The sequence below is a fragment of the Sus scrofa genome, chromosome 13, assembly GCF_054392235.1.
Source record: "Sus scrofa isolate SSC_HxYL_T2T_F1_AM1 chromosome 13, Sscrofa_HxYL_maternal_Yorkshire_Landrace_v2.0, whole genome shotgun sequence".
Classification (NCBI taxonomy): Eukaryota; Metazoa; Chordata; class Mammalia; order Artiodactyla; family Suidae; genus Sus; species Sus scrofa.
In genome coordinates, this window is record NC_139395.1 from 39,913,226 (window position 1) to 39,925,580 (window position 12,355).

Below are 12,355 nucleotides of genomic sequence, written 5' to 3' on the forward strand. Positions count from 1 at the left end.
AAGGTCTTATCCCCACCTACTGATAGAAAACCATGGGGATGGAGCTTGGTCATATGTTTTTTTAAAGTTGCAGATTAGAGCCTTTGGAAGGATCTGGTTTTCATTATAAAGGTTTCTCCAAGCAAGCCTGAAGACCTTTATAATAAATTACAAATTTAAAAGGGGAAATTGGATGAAGGCAGTCAAGAGGTACAGACTTCATGTTATAAAACAAGTGAGTAATAGGGATGTAATGTACAACATGATAAGTATAATTAACACTGCTGTATGTTATATAAGAAAGTTGCTAAGAGAATAAATCCTAAGAATTCTTGGCACTAGAAAGGTTTTTTCTCTATTTCTTTAATTTTGTTTCTGTATCTATATGAAATGATGGATATTTGCTAAATATATTGTGATAATCCCTTCATGATGTGTGTAAATCAAATCATGATGCTATATATCTTATACAGTGTTATATGTCAGTTATAACTTAGTAAAACTTGAAGGAAAAACTATGTATAAACTCTGGGGGGGGGGGGGAATGCCTGTTTGAAGATGCCAGAGAGCAGTCGAAAGAAGACAAGTTTGAGGAGATGTCACTCACTGGGTGACATCCATGTATTCAAGACTTCACTAATGAGAGCAGTCTTTTTGGTACAGGATGATTAAAACTCATAAAGTATCAGAGAGAGAGGAGCTCAGGGTTGCCATGATGGCTAGAAATGAAATGGTGTGTAGGTAGATCCAGAATGGAGGGAGTCTCAGAGGGGAGCTTTAGAATCTACCTATAAACTCACTTTAAATCTTTGGCTGATCCCAGAACTGTGTGTGTTGCAGGGTGGAGGAATCCCCAGGAACTCAGTTTAAAGCAATACATGGAACACTGAAAAATATGAGCAAAGATTTTACCTTCCTCCCTTACAATAAAGAAGTGTTTAGAGTTTGAGTCCTGCCAGGTTGGGGGGAGTGGTCTTGGTATACACCTCATGGTTTTCCTTTCTAACCAGAGAAGGGTCAGTCACACCTTAAGAGCAAGGTATTCATTAAGTCTTTTAAAATCTGAACAAAATCCCTCCTAACAAAGTTTAAGACCAAGATGATTTATTTGCCTTAAAGAAGAAAACTCAGTGCTCTTTGGAAAAAAACTCCAAAAAACCAAAGTCTCCATTATATCCAGTACACCATAATGTATGCTATATACAATCAAGAATTAGTAGACATGTGAAAAAATAAGAAAAAAAAGTCACCAAAGATCAAGAGAAAAAAACATGGTGAAATAACCCAGATTTTAGGATTTGCAGACAAAAATAAGACAGGAGGCATTCTCTCTTGGCTCTGCTGGCATGCACACTGCTGTGGCAGAGGTTTGATCCCTGGGCTGGGAACTTCTGCATGCTCTGAGTATGGCCAAAAAAATTAAAATGAAAAATAATTTTAAAAAAATTACTTTTGGAGTTCCCTGGTGGCTCAGTGGGTTAAGGATTCTATGTTGTCATTGTTTTGGTTAGGGTAACCACTGTGGTGCTGCTTCAGTCCCTGAAACTTCCACATGCTGCAGGTGTAGCCAACAACAAAGAAACAAAAAAGGAATAAGACCAACATATAATTTATAACAAATGAAATAAATCCTGTTTATAAAAAAGCTCTCAAACTGGGTTAAGAAAAGATTACATCCAACTTCATATTCAATATATGAGGCACATTTAAAACAAAAAGATTTTAAAAATAGAATTAGCAAAAACAGCAATATATAAAACTGAAGTTACAGTATTTTTTTTTAATCAAAGTCAATTTGCTATAAGGGATTTAAAATCTTTGGTAATCTGTACACTTTTACAGAATTTGGTATTATATCGACATCCATTGGTATCTCCATGAAACATTTAGTTAAAAAATTCTTCAGAAAACACATTTGGTATGAAGATAGGTAGTACAGTTGACCCATGAAGAATGCAAGTTTGAACTGCATGTGTCTGCTGAAATGCTTTTTTCCCCCAGTCAATATAGCTGCCTGTATTTTGATCATTAATTAATAAAAACAACCTTTTTTTTTTTTTTTTTTTTGGTGCAGCATATGGAAGTTCCTGGGCTAGGGATCAGACCTGTGCCATGGCAGTGCCCTGAACCACAGCAGTGACAATGCCAAGTCCTTAACCTGCTAGGCCACCAGGGAACTCCTTTTTGTATTTTTTTTTTTTTTCTTGTTTTTGTTTTTTGAACAGTGAGTAACATTTTTTATGGGGGAAAAGGCAGGCATATATTGAGGTCATATTCTACTTTAGCATGTACCAGATTTTAGTGGCCTGAAATTTTTTCCCAAGCACATGGTCTTGATGTGGCTTTCCTATATCATTTGGTTCAGTGTCATTTTTTTAATATAACTTGTTTTTGAAGATATTTAAGGGAAAAAAGTATAGATTTTTCTTAGTAACTTAGTAGCCCACTTAAACCCTTTCTGTTGTTGGTCTTCACATTTAGGTTTAAGGTACTTAATTAAAGTGTAAACTTGCCTTTGGTTTGTTCTTAGTAAAAATAAGGAATAAACAGATGAGGGGTTGGTGAACTGCTGCCTATCACCTGTTTTTGTATGGCTCTAGAATTAAGAATGATTTTTACTTTTTTTTTTTTTTGGTCTTTTTGCCATTTCTTGGGCCGCTCCTGTGGCATATGGAGGTTCCCAGGCTAGGGGTCTGATCGGAGCTGTAGCTGCCAGCCTACGCCAGAGCCACAGCAACATGGGATCCGAGCCGCATCTGTGACCTACACCACAGCTCACAGCAACGCCGGATCGTTAACCCACTGAGCAAGGGCAGGGATCGAACCCGCAACCTCATGGTTCCTAGTCGGATTCGTTAACCACAGCGCCATGACGGGAACTCCTGATTTTTACATTTTTAAATAGCTGCTAAAAAAATCAAAAGGATAATATTTCGTGAGACATGAAATTTATGAAATAAATAAATTTAGAAAGCCCAGAAATAAACCCAAGCACCTATGGTCAACTAATCTATGACAAAGGAGGCAAGAACATACAGTGGAAGAAGGATAGTTTCTTCAGTAAGTGGTACTGGGAAAACTAGAAAACTACATGTAAAAGAATGAAATTGGAATACTCTTAAACACCATATACAAAAATAAACTCAAAATGGATTAAAGACCTAAATATAAGGCCAGATACTATAAAACTCCTAGAGGAAAACATAGGCAGAATGCTCTTTGACATAAATCACAGCAACATCTTGTCTGATTCACCTCCTAGAATGACAGTAAAAACAAATAAACCCCGGACCTAATTAAACTCAGAAAGGTTTCGCACAACAAAGGAAACCATAAACAAAATGAAAAGACAACTCACAGAATGGGAGAAAATCTTTGCAAATGATTCAGCTGACAAGGGCCTAGTCTACAAAATAAACAGCTCATATAACTCAACAACAACAAAAAACCCAATTAAAAAATGGGCAGAAAACCTAAATAGACATTTCTCCAAAGAAGACATACCGTTGGCCAGTAGGCACATGAAAAACTGCTCAACATCACTAATTATTAAAGAAATGCAATCAAAACTACAATGAGGTACCACCTCACACCAGTCAGAACAGTCATCATTAACAAGTCAACAAATAACAAATGCTGGAGAGGGTATGGAGAAAAGAGAACTCTTCTTCACTGTTAGTGGGGATGTAAATTGGTACAACCACTATGGAAAACAGTATGAAGGTTCCTTAGAAAACTAAATATGGTCCACATGGTCCAGCAATCCCAATCCTAAGCATATATCTGGAAAAAACTTTCATTCAAAATGGTATGTGCATCCTTATGTTCACTGCAGCACTATTCACAATAGCCAAGACATAGAAACAACCTAAATGTCCATCAACAGATAAATGGATTAAGAAGATGTGGTATATATACATGATGGACTCTGCCATAAAAAAGAACAAAATGATGCCATTTGCAGCAACATGGATGCAGCTAGAGATTCTCATACTAAGTGAAGTAAATCAGAAAGAGACAAATACAGTATGATAGTAGTTGTATGTGGAATCTAAAATATGGCACAAATGAACCTATCTACAGAACAGAAACAAAGAGAATGGACTTATGGTTGCCAAGGGGGAGGGGGAGGAAGTGGAATGGACGGGGAGTTTGGGATAAGTAGATGCAAACTGTTACATTTAGAAGGGTTAAGCAGCATGGTCCAACTATATAGCGCAGGGAACTGTGTTCATTCTGTATGAGCAGAACATGGATTACTATGCTGTACAGCAGAAATTGACATGACACTGTGAATCAACCATACTCTAATAAGTTTGCTGACTTCTGTTCTAGATAGGTTATGTTGTTCACAAATGAATCCTTCCTGTTCCTAAAGACATTTAAGAATTCTCTTAGGTTATGTTTAATTTGTTGGCTGTCTAAGCCTTTATATTACAATTTATTGTTCAGCTGCCTACTTTTATTTTTTTAATAATGATTTTTTATTTTTTCCGTTATACCTGGTTTACAGTGTTCTGTCAACTTTCTGCTGTATGACCCAGTCACACATACATGTATACATTCCTTTTTCTCATATTATCATGCTCCATCGTAAGTGATTAGATATAGTTCCCAGTGCTATACAGCAGGATTTCATTGTTTATCTCAACTGCCTACTTTTAGAACATTGTTCTTATTTTTAGCACATTTTTTTCCATCAAGTATTTAAGGGCTTAATCTGTGTAAGCACTTATAGAAACAATGAGGAACTAAAGGTATAGTCCCAAGCCCTCACAGAGTTCACTCTTTGAGGTTTTTTGTTTGTTTGTTTTTGTCAGTGTGCTAGAATGGTGGGGAAGGGAAACTCTTATAACAAGTGGAGAAGGGAGAAGTTGTTTTGGGATATTAAACAATGCATTAAATTATTTTTGGAAGTCATTAATGTCCTAATCCTGCCTGTAGCCTGAACTTAGAGATAAACATCTAGAAACTTTCTTAAAGTAAAATCTTCCGTTTCCTTGGCATGGTATACTCATGTTTGAAAATCCTGCGTGTTCTTATCAGCATTTGTGCTAGTCACAGAGTCAAGTATGGAGCATGTGGTGATTCAGATCTTAGAAGTTTTTAAAATTATTTTTTTATTTTTTTGTTAGGGTTACTATTCAGAGAATGTGGTTCTTCAGTATTGCTTATGAATCTTTTATCTGAAAATTGTGCTCTTGGGCTTATTTGCATCAGTGATGGCTAAGTACTAATTGTCTATAACTTTGGGGTGGCGATGGGATAAATGATCGAAAGGGCATGCACATAACAGGACTCAACTTGAATTTAATAAAGCAGTTTTACTAGCTGTACTCATTAATTGCTGCTAGTCATTTTCTCAGCTGATGATTTGGGGAATGTTTTCTATAATGTTGCAGGGAAAATCCTATGAGATAAAATTGGGCTCAGAACTGAAGTTCTAGGCATTTTAGTTAAGCTACTTTGTTAAGTATTTCAAGGGCAAGGTAAGATGTTTACCTGATACTGCAAGGCAACATCCTAAAATTATGGTTTAGAAGACATTATTTAAGGTAATATAAATCATCTAATCAGAAATCTGTCATTACTTTGTGTTGCAGTTGAGTTTTAGAATATCACTACCTTAATACTTTAGTAGAATAAGAACTGAATGAAAATGTCTATTAAGTTTCTAAAAATAGAAATTTATTAATATATTGAAATAAAGACATTTGCCTAAATATCTTTAAGAATTACAGTAAGTTTGATTTCCTTGATTTTAGAAAACACCGATTATTTTTCCAAAGAATAGGTCTTTTTTATTTTTTAAGCAATTTGCACCTTGAGGTACTGATGGTCTGCTGAGTTACTTTCTACCTTTCTTTTGCAGAAAGCCCATTTTCTAGGCCACTTAGCTTTTATGCTTAGAAACATTTACTTAGCTGTACATCACTGTTTGGTTAACATATAGTGGGCTGAATGATAGATACTTTCTTGGACAATTATTTTTTGGGGCAATGAGTATTTCTAATACTAATGTATTTCTATGCATTTTGTTCTATAAATGTATGTAAAAATATCTACTTAAAAGTATGCAAATTAGTAATTGCATACTAGGTATGTTTTGCGTTTTTTCTATTTTTCATTTTTAATGGCTACATAGTAATCCCCTACTCCCTTCACCTGGATGATTTACAGTAGTCTCTTAACTTTTCTCACTGCTTTGCTTTTGCCCATCATGGTCTTTTTTCTATATTGACACTAGAGTGAACTTTACAAATCTTAAATCACAGATGTTAGTTATTCCAATGGCTTCCCACAGGGTACTCTGAATTTATTCTATGCCCTTATCATTCTTCTCCCCTGACTTCTGGTTATGCTGGTGACCTTTCAGTACTGCTTCCCTTCAGCTCTTTTCTTCCTTTGCAATTTGTTTTCTTCATGGAGAATTCTGCCCCATCCCTACCTGGCTAGCTCTTCCTCCTGTCATTTCCTTCCTCATCACTCACTCTTACCTAGTGTAGCCAGCCCTCTGCCCCTACTAGTCACTCTATTCTTATCTTGTTTATTTTCTTCACAGCAGTTCTCCCTCTTTAAATTGTGTTGTTTATTGCTTAACTCTCTAACAGTGGAATGCAGGCTTTGATATATGCATGACTTTGACTCTCTCTCATTCATTGTTTCTGCAATGCCAGTAACATAAAAGGTAATTAAATATTTGTTCAGTAGATGAATATACATTCCACTCAATGGATAAATTATTTTTTATTCACTCCCTTATTGATGAGCATTTGGGTAGTTTCCAGCTTTTTCTCTATGAATGCTTTACTGTGCAGATCTCTTGGCATGCTTCTGTGAATATTCCTGCAGAATACAGTTCTATTTTAAACATGGAATTTTTATATGAAAGAATGTTTTTACAATTAAATTTATTGGGTAGTGTCAACTTACCATCCGAAAGCTTAAGCTGCCAGTTTAACTGTATCCATGTCAGCAGTGGGTATTATTAATCTTTTCAATCTACCTTTCTAATATGCAGAAATAAATAAGTTTAAAACTCTTTTGCATGTATTTATTGCTTACTTTCTATTTTTCCTTTTTAAGTGATGGTTCCTGCCCTTTTTCTGCTGTATTTATTGATTTCTCCTCAGCTCTTTGTTTCCTATGGATATTAGCCTTTAATCATATTTCACATGTCTGGTGTCCAGTATTTCATTTTTTTAAAAAAATATTTTATTTTTTTAAATTTTTTATTTATTTATTTATTTTTGTCTTTTTGCTATTTCGTGGGCTGCTCTCGCGGCATATGGAGGTTCCCAGGCTAGGGGTCGAATTGGAGCTATAGCTGCCAGCCTATGCCAGAGCCACAGCAACGCAGGATCCGAGCCGCGTCTGCGACCTACACCACAGCTCACGGCAACGCCGGATCGTTAACCCACTGAGCAAGGGCAGGGATCGAACCCGCAACCTCATCGTTCCTAGTCTGATTTGTTAACCACTGCGCCACGACGGGAACTCCCAGTATTTCATTTTTAAAAAGACATTATATGTAGTGGTTTTTTGCTTATAATTTTAAAATTCAACACACACTATACTGTCTTTCCTTTTTGGTTTCATAGTTCCAAGCCGTGCTTACATTAGACTTCTTACCATGGTTTTGTTTCCACCTTTGCTTGTACACTCTTATTTTGTCTTTAAAAAAAAATTCTGGAGTTCCTGTCGTGGCTCAGAGGAAATGAATCTGACTAGTATCCATGAAGACACAAATTTGATCCCTGGCCTGGCTCAGTGGGTTAAGGATACAGTGTTGCTGTGAGCTTGGTGTCCACGTGGCTGGGAACTGGCGTTGCTGTTGCCATGGCATAGGCCAGTAGCTACAGCTCTATTTCAGCCCTAACCTGGGAACCTCCATATGCCATGGGTGCGGCCCTAAAAAGACAAAAAAATTAATAATAATCAAATTTAAAAAATAAAATCTTGTAAATATTTGGCAGATGTAGGTTTAATTTAGTAAAGTAAGGATGAAAAAAACTTTTTTTTTTTTAACAAGGACAAGCCCCTTTCTGCTAATACTATTAATCAAGTAATCCAGCTTTCTCCCACCAGTTGAAATACCATCTTTTACATTTTTTAAATTGCCACATTATGTCTGGGTGTTTTCTGATTACTGTTAAGTTTCTCAACCATCCCTACGACCCCCAGTAATACAGTTGTTTAATTGCTGTGACTGCTAATTTATAACGTATTTTGGTATCTGATAGAATTGGTCTGTTCTCATTCTTATTTTAGCTTTTCTGTTATCTTTACACTTCCATTACAGATGAATTTAAGAATCATTTTCACTCCTAAAGAAATCTAATTGAGAATTTTGTTGGGATTATATTGAATTTATAAACTAAGAGAAAACTGGCATTTTTATACAGTACAAAAATCTTTTAGTCAAGAACAAGACGTCTTTTAATTTTGTATGTACCTTTTATTAAAAATTTAGTTGAACTGTTTTCTGTGCAGTTTTATCAGACTGTAAAATTCAGTTAAAATGGATATAAAAGTGTCTCTAGAATGTTAACAAGGAGTTCTTAGTTTAAAAGTATTTAGCCAGTCATCACTTTGAACTTTGAGAAACAGAATTTTCAGTTTCAGGATGTAATGGAAACAAATTCTCCTGTTTAGCTATAATTCTTAGCCTTTTTGAAATAGACGTGTAGCGTGTTCAGCTTTTGGACTGCTACCTTTTCAAGGAGATGGAAATCCTTTATTTTATTCTCATATTGGAGACTTGAGTTTGTAAGGTTTAGCTGGTTGAACAAAAGTGTCCATAAAATACTCATGACTATTTTGGGTAACTCCATTTTAATGAACTTTAAAAGAGCAAAGTACAAAGGGGGAGTTCCTGTTGTGGCTCAGTGGGTTGAGAACTGGGTTGAATATGTGAGTTCAATCCCTGGCCTCACTCAGTGGGTTAAGCTTCTGGGGTTGCCGCAAGCTGCAGCGTAGATCACAGATGTGGCTCAGATCCAGTTGTGGCTGTAGCTGTGGTGTAGGCATGCAGCTGAGGCTCCCATTCAACCCCTAGCCTGGGAATTTCCATATGCTGCACATATGGCCATTAAAAAAAAAAATTTACAAAGGTATTCTTATTTTAAAATTATATTTGGAGTTTATCTCAGATACAAATGTATAGCTGTTTTCTTATTTTCAGTTATTTTTGCAATGCAAACTGTAGAGAGTAATGTAACAAATACCCATGTACTCATCACCCAGATTAACAGATGTAATTTTACTGTGTGTGTTTGATTACATAAGCACACAGCTAGAGTTGAAGCCATCTTTAATATCCTTTCTTATCCTATTCCTTTTGCCCCTGAATATTAAGAAGCTGGTGTATATTCTTTATACTTTTACTGCATAAACAATAGGAAGTGGATTTTTAATTTGCATAAAATTATATTTGGAAATTATAAAAATATGCCTGGGTAGATAAAGGCTTTCCTGAATGTATTTTGAATTAGCTATTCTTTAATCAATCTTACACTCACAGCAGTGTTCATGGCACTATTTACAATAGCCAAGACATGGAAGCACCCTAAGTGTTTATTAATAGATGAATGGATAAAGATGTGGTATACATATGCAGTGGACTATTACTCAGCACAAAGAAGAGTGAATAATGCCATTTGCAGCAAGGTGGACGGACCAGAAATTATATTAGTTAAGTCACAAAGACAAATATTATATGCTATCACTTATATGTGGAATCTTAAAAAAATAATACAAATGGATAGAAATAGACTCAGACATAGAAAAGAAACTAGGGGAAAGGGGCGAGGGAGGCATAAATTAGGAATATGGAATTAACAGATTCACACCACTATATATAAAATAGATTAACAACATAGATTTATTGTATGGAGCTCAGGGAACTGTATTCACTATCTTATAATGACCTATAATGGAAAAGAATCTGAAGCTGTACCCCTGAAACTAACACAGTATTTTAAACCAGTTATAGTTAAATAAAAAGAAAGGGCGAAAGAAAAAAGTTAAAAATACACCAGTCTTTTTGGTTGCTTATGTTCGTAGAAGCCAGAGAAGAAGTTTCTACTTTGTAATAATTTGTTCTTATGGTGGATCAAGTGAATATTTGTCTTAAAACATTTCTTTTGAAGGATCAGGACTATTTAGGATTGTATTACTGACCAAAGATTTTAGTGTGAAGTTACTCATTGCTGAGACTAACAGTGTATCATACATGTAAAGGATGTTGCCATAATTATTTTAGTAAAATCATATTCTTAAGACACACACAGTTTGTTTAAATGTACTGTGTCAGTGATTATTCAAGTGACTTCTTATACATAAGATATACATGTACTTTATAAAAATGTAAAATGATTACATAAAAATCTGGCAAGTCAGAAGGCTACATGTAGGGTTAAAATTTAAGCATTTAATCTCTGAATTTAGAAAGACTTGTGGGGGGGTGGTATATATGTACATTAGATGGGTGGACATAGCTTTGTCTGAAATAACAGTTGATGATAGATAGGCCCTTGGGAGTCTGGCCAGTAGTACAATGTCTTCTTTGAAAGTTATATCAATTTATGCTCCCATTAATATTTTGGAGTAATACTGTAACTTTTAAAAGTTCTTATCCTTTAACCTAGTAGTTGGAGCATTCCTTAGGTGGAAGGGAAGTTAAAGAAATTTACGAGAATTCTTTATATACCAAGATGTTTTTTCAGCATTGTTTGAATAGCAAACTAAATAAGAAAGACAAACAATATTCAAGAACGGGAGCTTTGGTTAAATTATATAGGTCAATGATACAGTACGAATAATATTTGATAAGAGTGTACAACACAAGGAATTGGCTTTTATATTTTTTATATTGAAAGAATACCTAATGGTAACGTTTAATAACAAATAAACCAAAATGTCATTATTATGGGAACGCCAAGGAAGAATAATATTTTATAATCATATTATTTTATGGATGAGCTAGAGGAGACAGTAAAATGAAAATGATCAGGACATCCTGATTTTTCCTAGCCTCAGACAGTTCATATTTGCAATAGTCATTTTTTCACCTATAAGGATAATACTAAGGGCATTAACGTAGGTTTCTTTTCAGAGGAGCAAAAGTGTCATTAGATGTTCAAGAAGACCCCTCCCAGGATATACACATGCGCACACACACACAGCTGAGAAGTAAAAGCAGAAAGGAAACTAGAGTAAGTTGTGATTTAAAAGTGTTAGTGTTGAATGAAATGCTGAAACAGGCAGATTTGAGGACACTGTAAAATTTTAAATGGCAAGGTATTAGTAGTGGTAATTAATAAAAATGCATATATATGTGCTTTTAAACTTTCAAAATAGATTTTACTCTGAACTTTTTTAAATCCCCAAGAATATACAGAAATTTATCATGTTCCTGAAATAGAGTTGTACTTTTTAACTAGATTATTGGGAAAGTGAATTGTTAGCATAACTGCCAGTATAAAACTGGTTTTATAACTTTTATTTTATATAGTGAAGTTACTTCTAGTTAGTATTCAAACTTTTAAAATTCATGGTAATTAAGATAATTTTGTGTTCATGGGTGAAATCTGTATCGTGTCAAGATTTCTCACATAGATTTTGATCAAAGGCCATTTAAAGTACAGAAGGTGAAGTAGAGCCTCCAACAATCATTTTGAAGTTAGGTGTAAGGCTAATCTTTTATAATAATGTAAGAAAATTTCCTTACTTTTTATAGCTACATAATATACTAATGTATGTAATTTAGTTTAAAATCATTCTATAGGAAGGCGCCAGTATAGCACAATATTAACAACATCAACAACTGTTAAATATAGGTGTGTTCATTATAAAGTTGTGTCTACTTTTCTTCATATTTGAAAATTTTCAATAAAAATCATTATTAAAAAAAACCCCAAACTTGTGGTTGCTGAGGGGGAGAGAGTAGGATGAACTGGGAGTATGGGGTTAGTACAGATGCAAACTATTGTCTTTGGAATGGATAAGCAACGAGATTCTGCTGTATAGCATTGGGAACTATATCTAGTCACTTATGATGGAGCATGATAATGTGAGAAAAAGGAATGTATACATGTATGTGTAACTGGGCCAACTTGCTATATAGTAGAAATGGACAGAACACTATAAACCAGCTATAATAGAAAAAATAAAAATCATTTAAAAAATTTTTCATAATAAATTTAGCTTGTTAGAAAAGCTGAAGGAAAATTTACTCATAGTAATAATTTGAATTAAGGTATTGTTCAGGATGAACTTTCTTCTGAGATAGAAATTATTATATATGTAATGGATAATATAGTTTTCTAAACCTTACAGATTTTAAATCAGAAGTAGATGAGTTCTTCAAAGTGTT

The 12,355-nt window shown here is 34.6% G+C and overlaps 1 protein-coding gene across 22 annotated transcripts in view; it reads left to right on the forward strand.

Annotated features, from left to right (window-relative positions):
- CTNNB1 (catenin beta 1) overlaps window positions 1-12,355 on the forward strand; it is a 405,454-nt gene that overhangs the window by 375,102 nt on the left and 17,997 nt on the right. For 3 of the 22 annotated variants that reach the window (XM_084987108.1, XM_021068565.2, XM_021068564.2), the window contains exon 2: window positions 68-214. The gene's annotated coding sequence lies outside the window, so the exon portion shown is untranslated. 22 annotated transcript variants of the gene reach the window in all.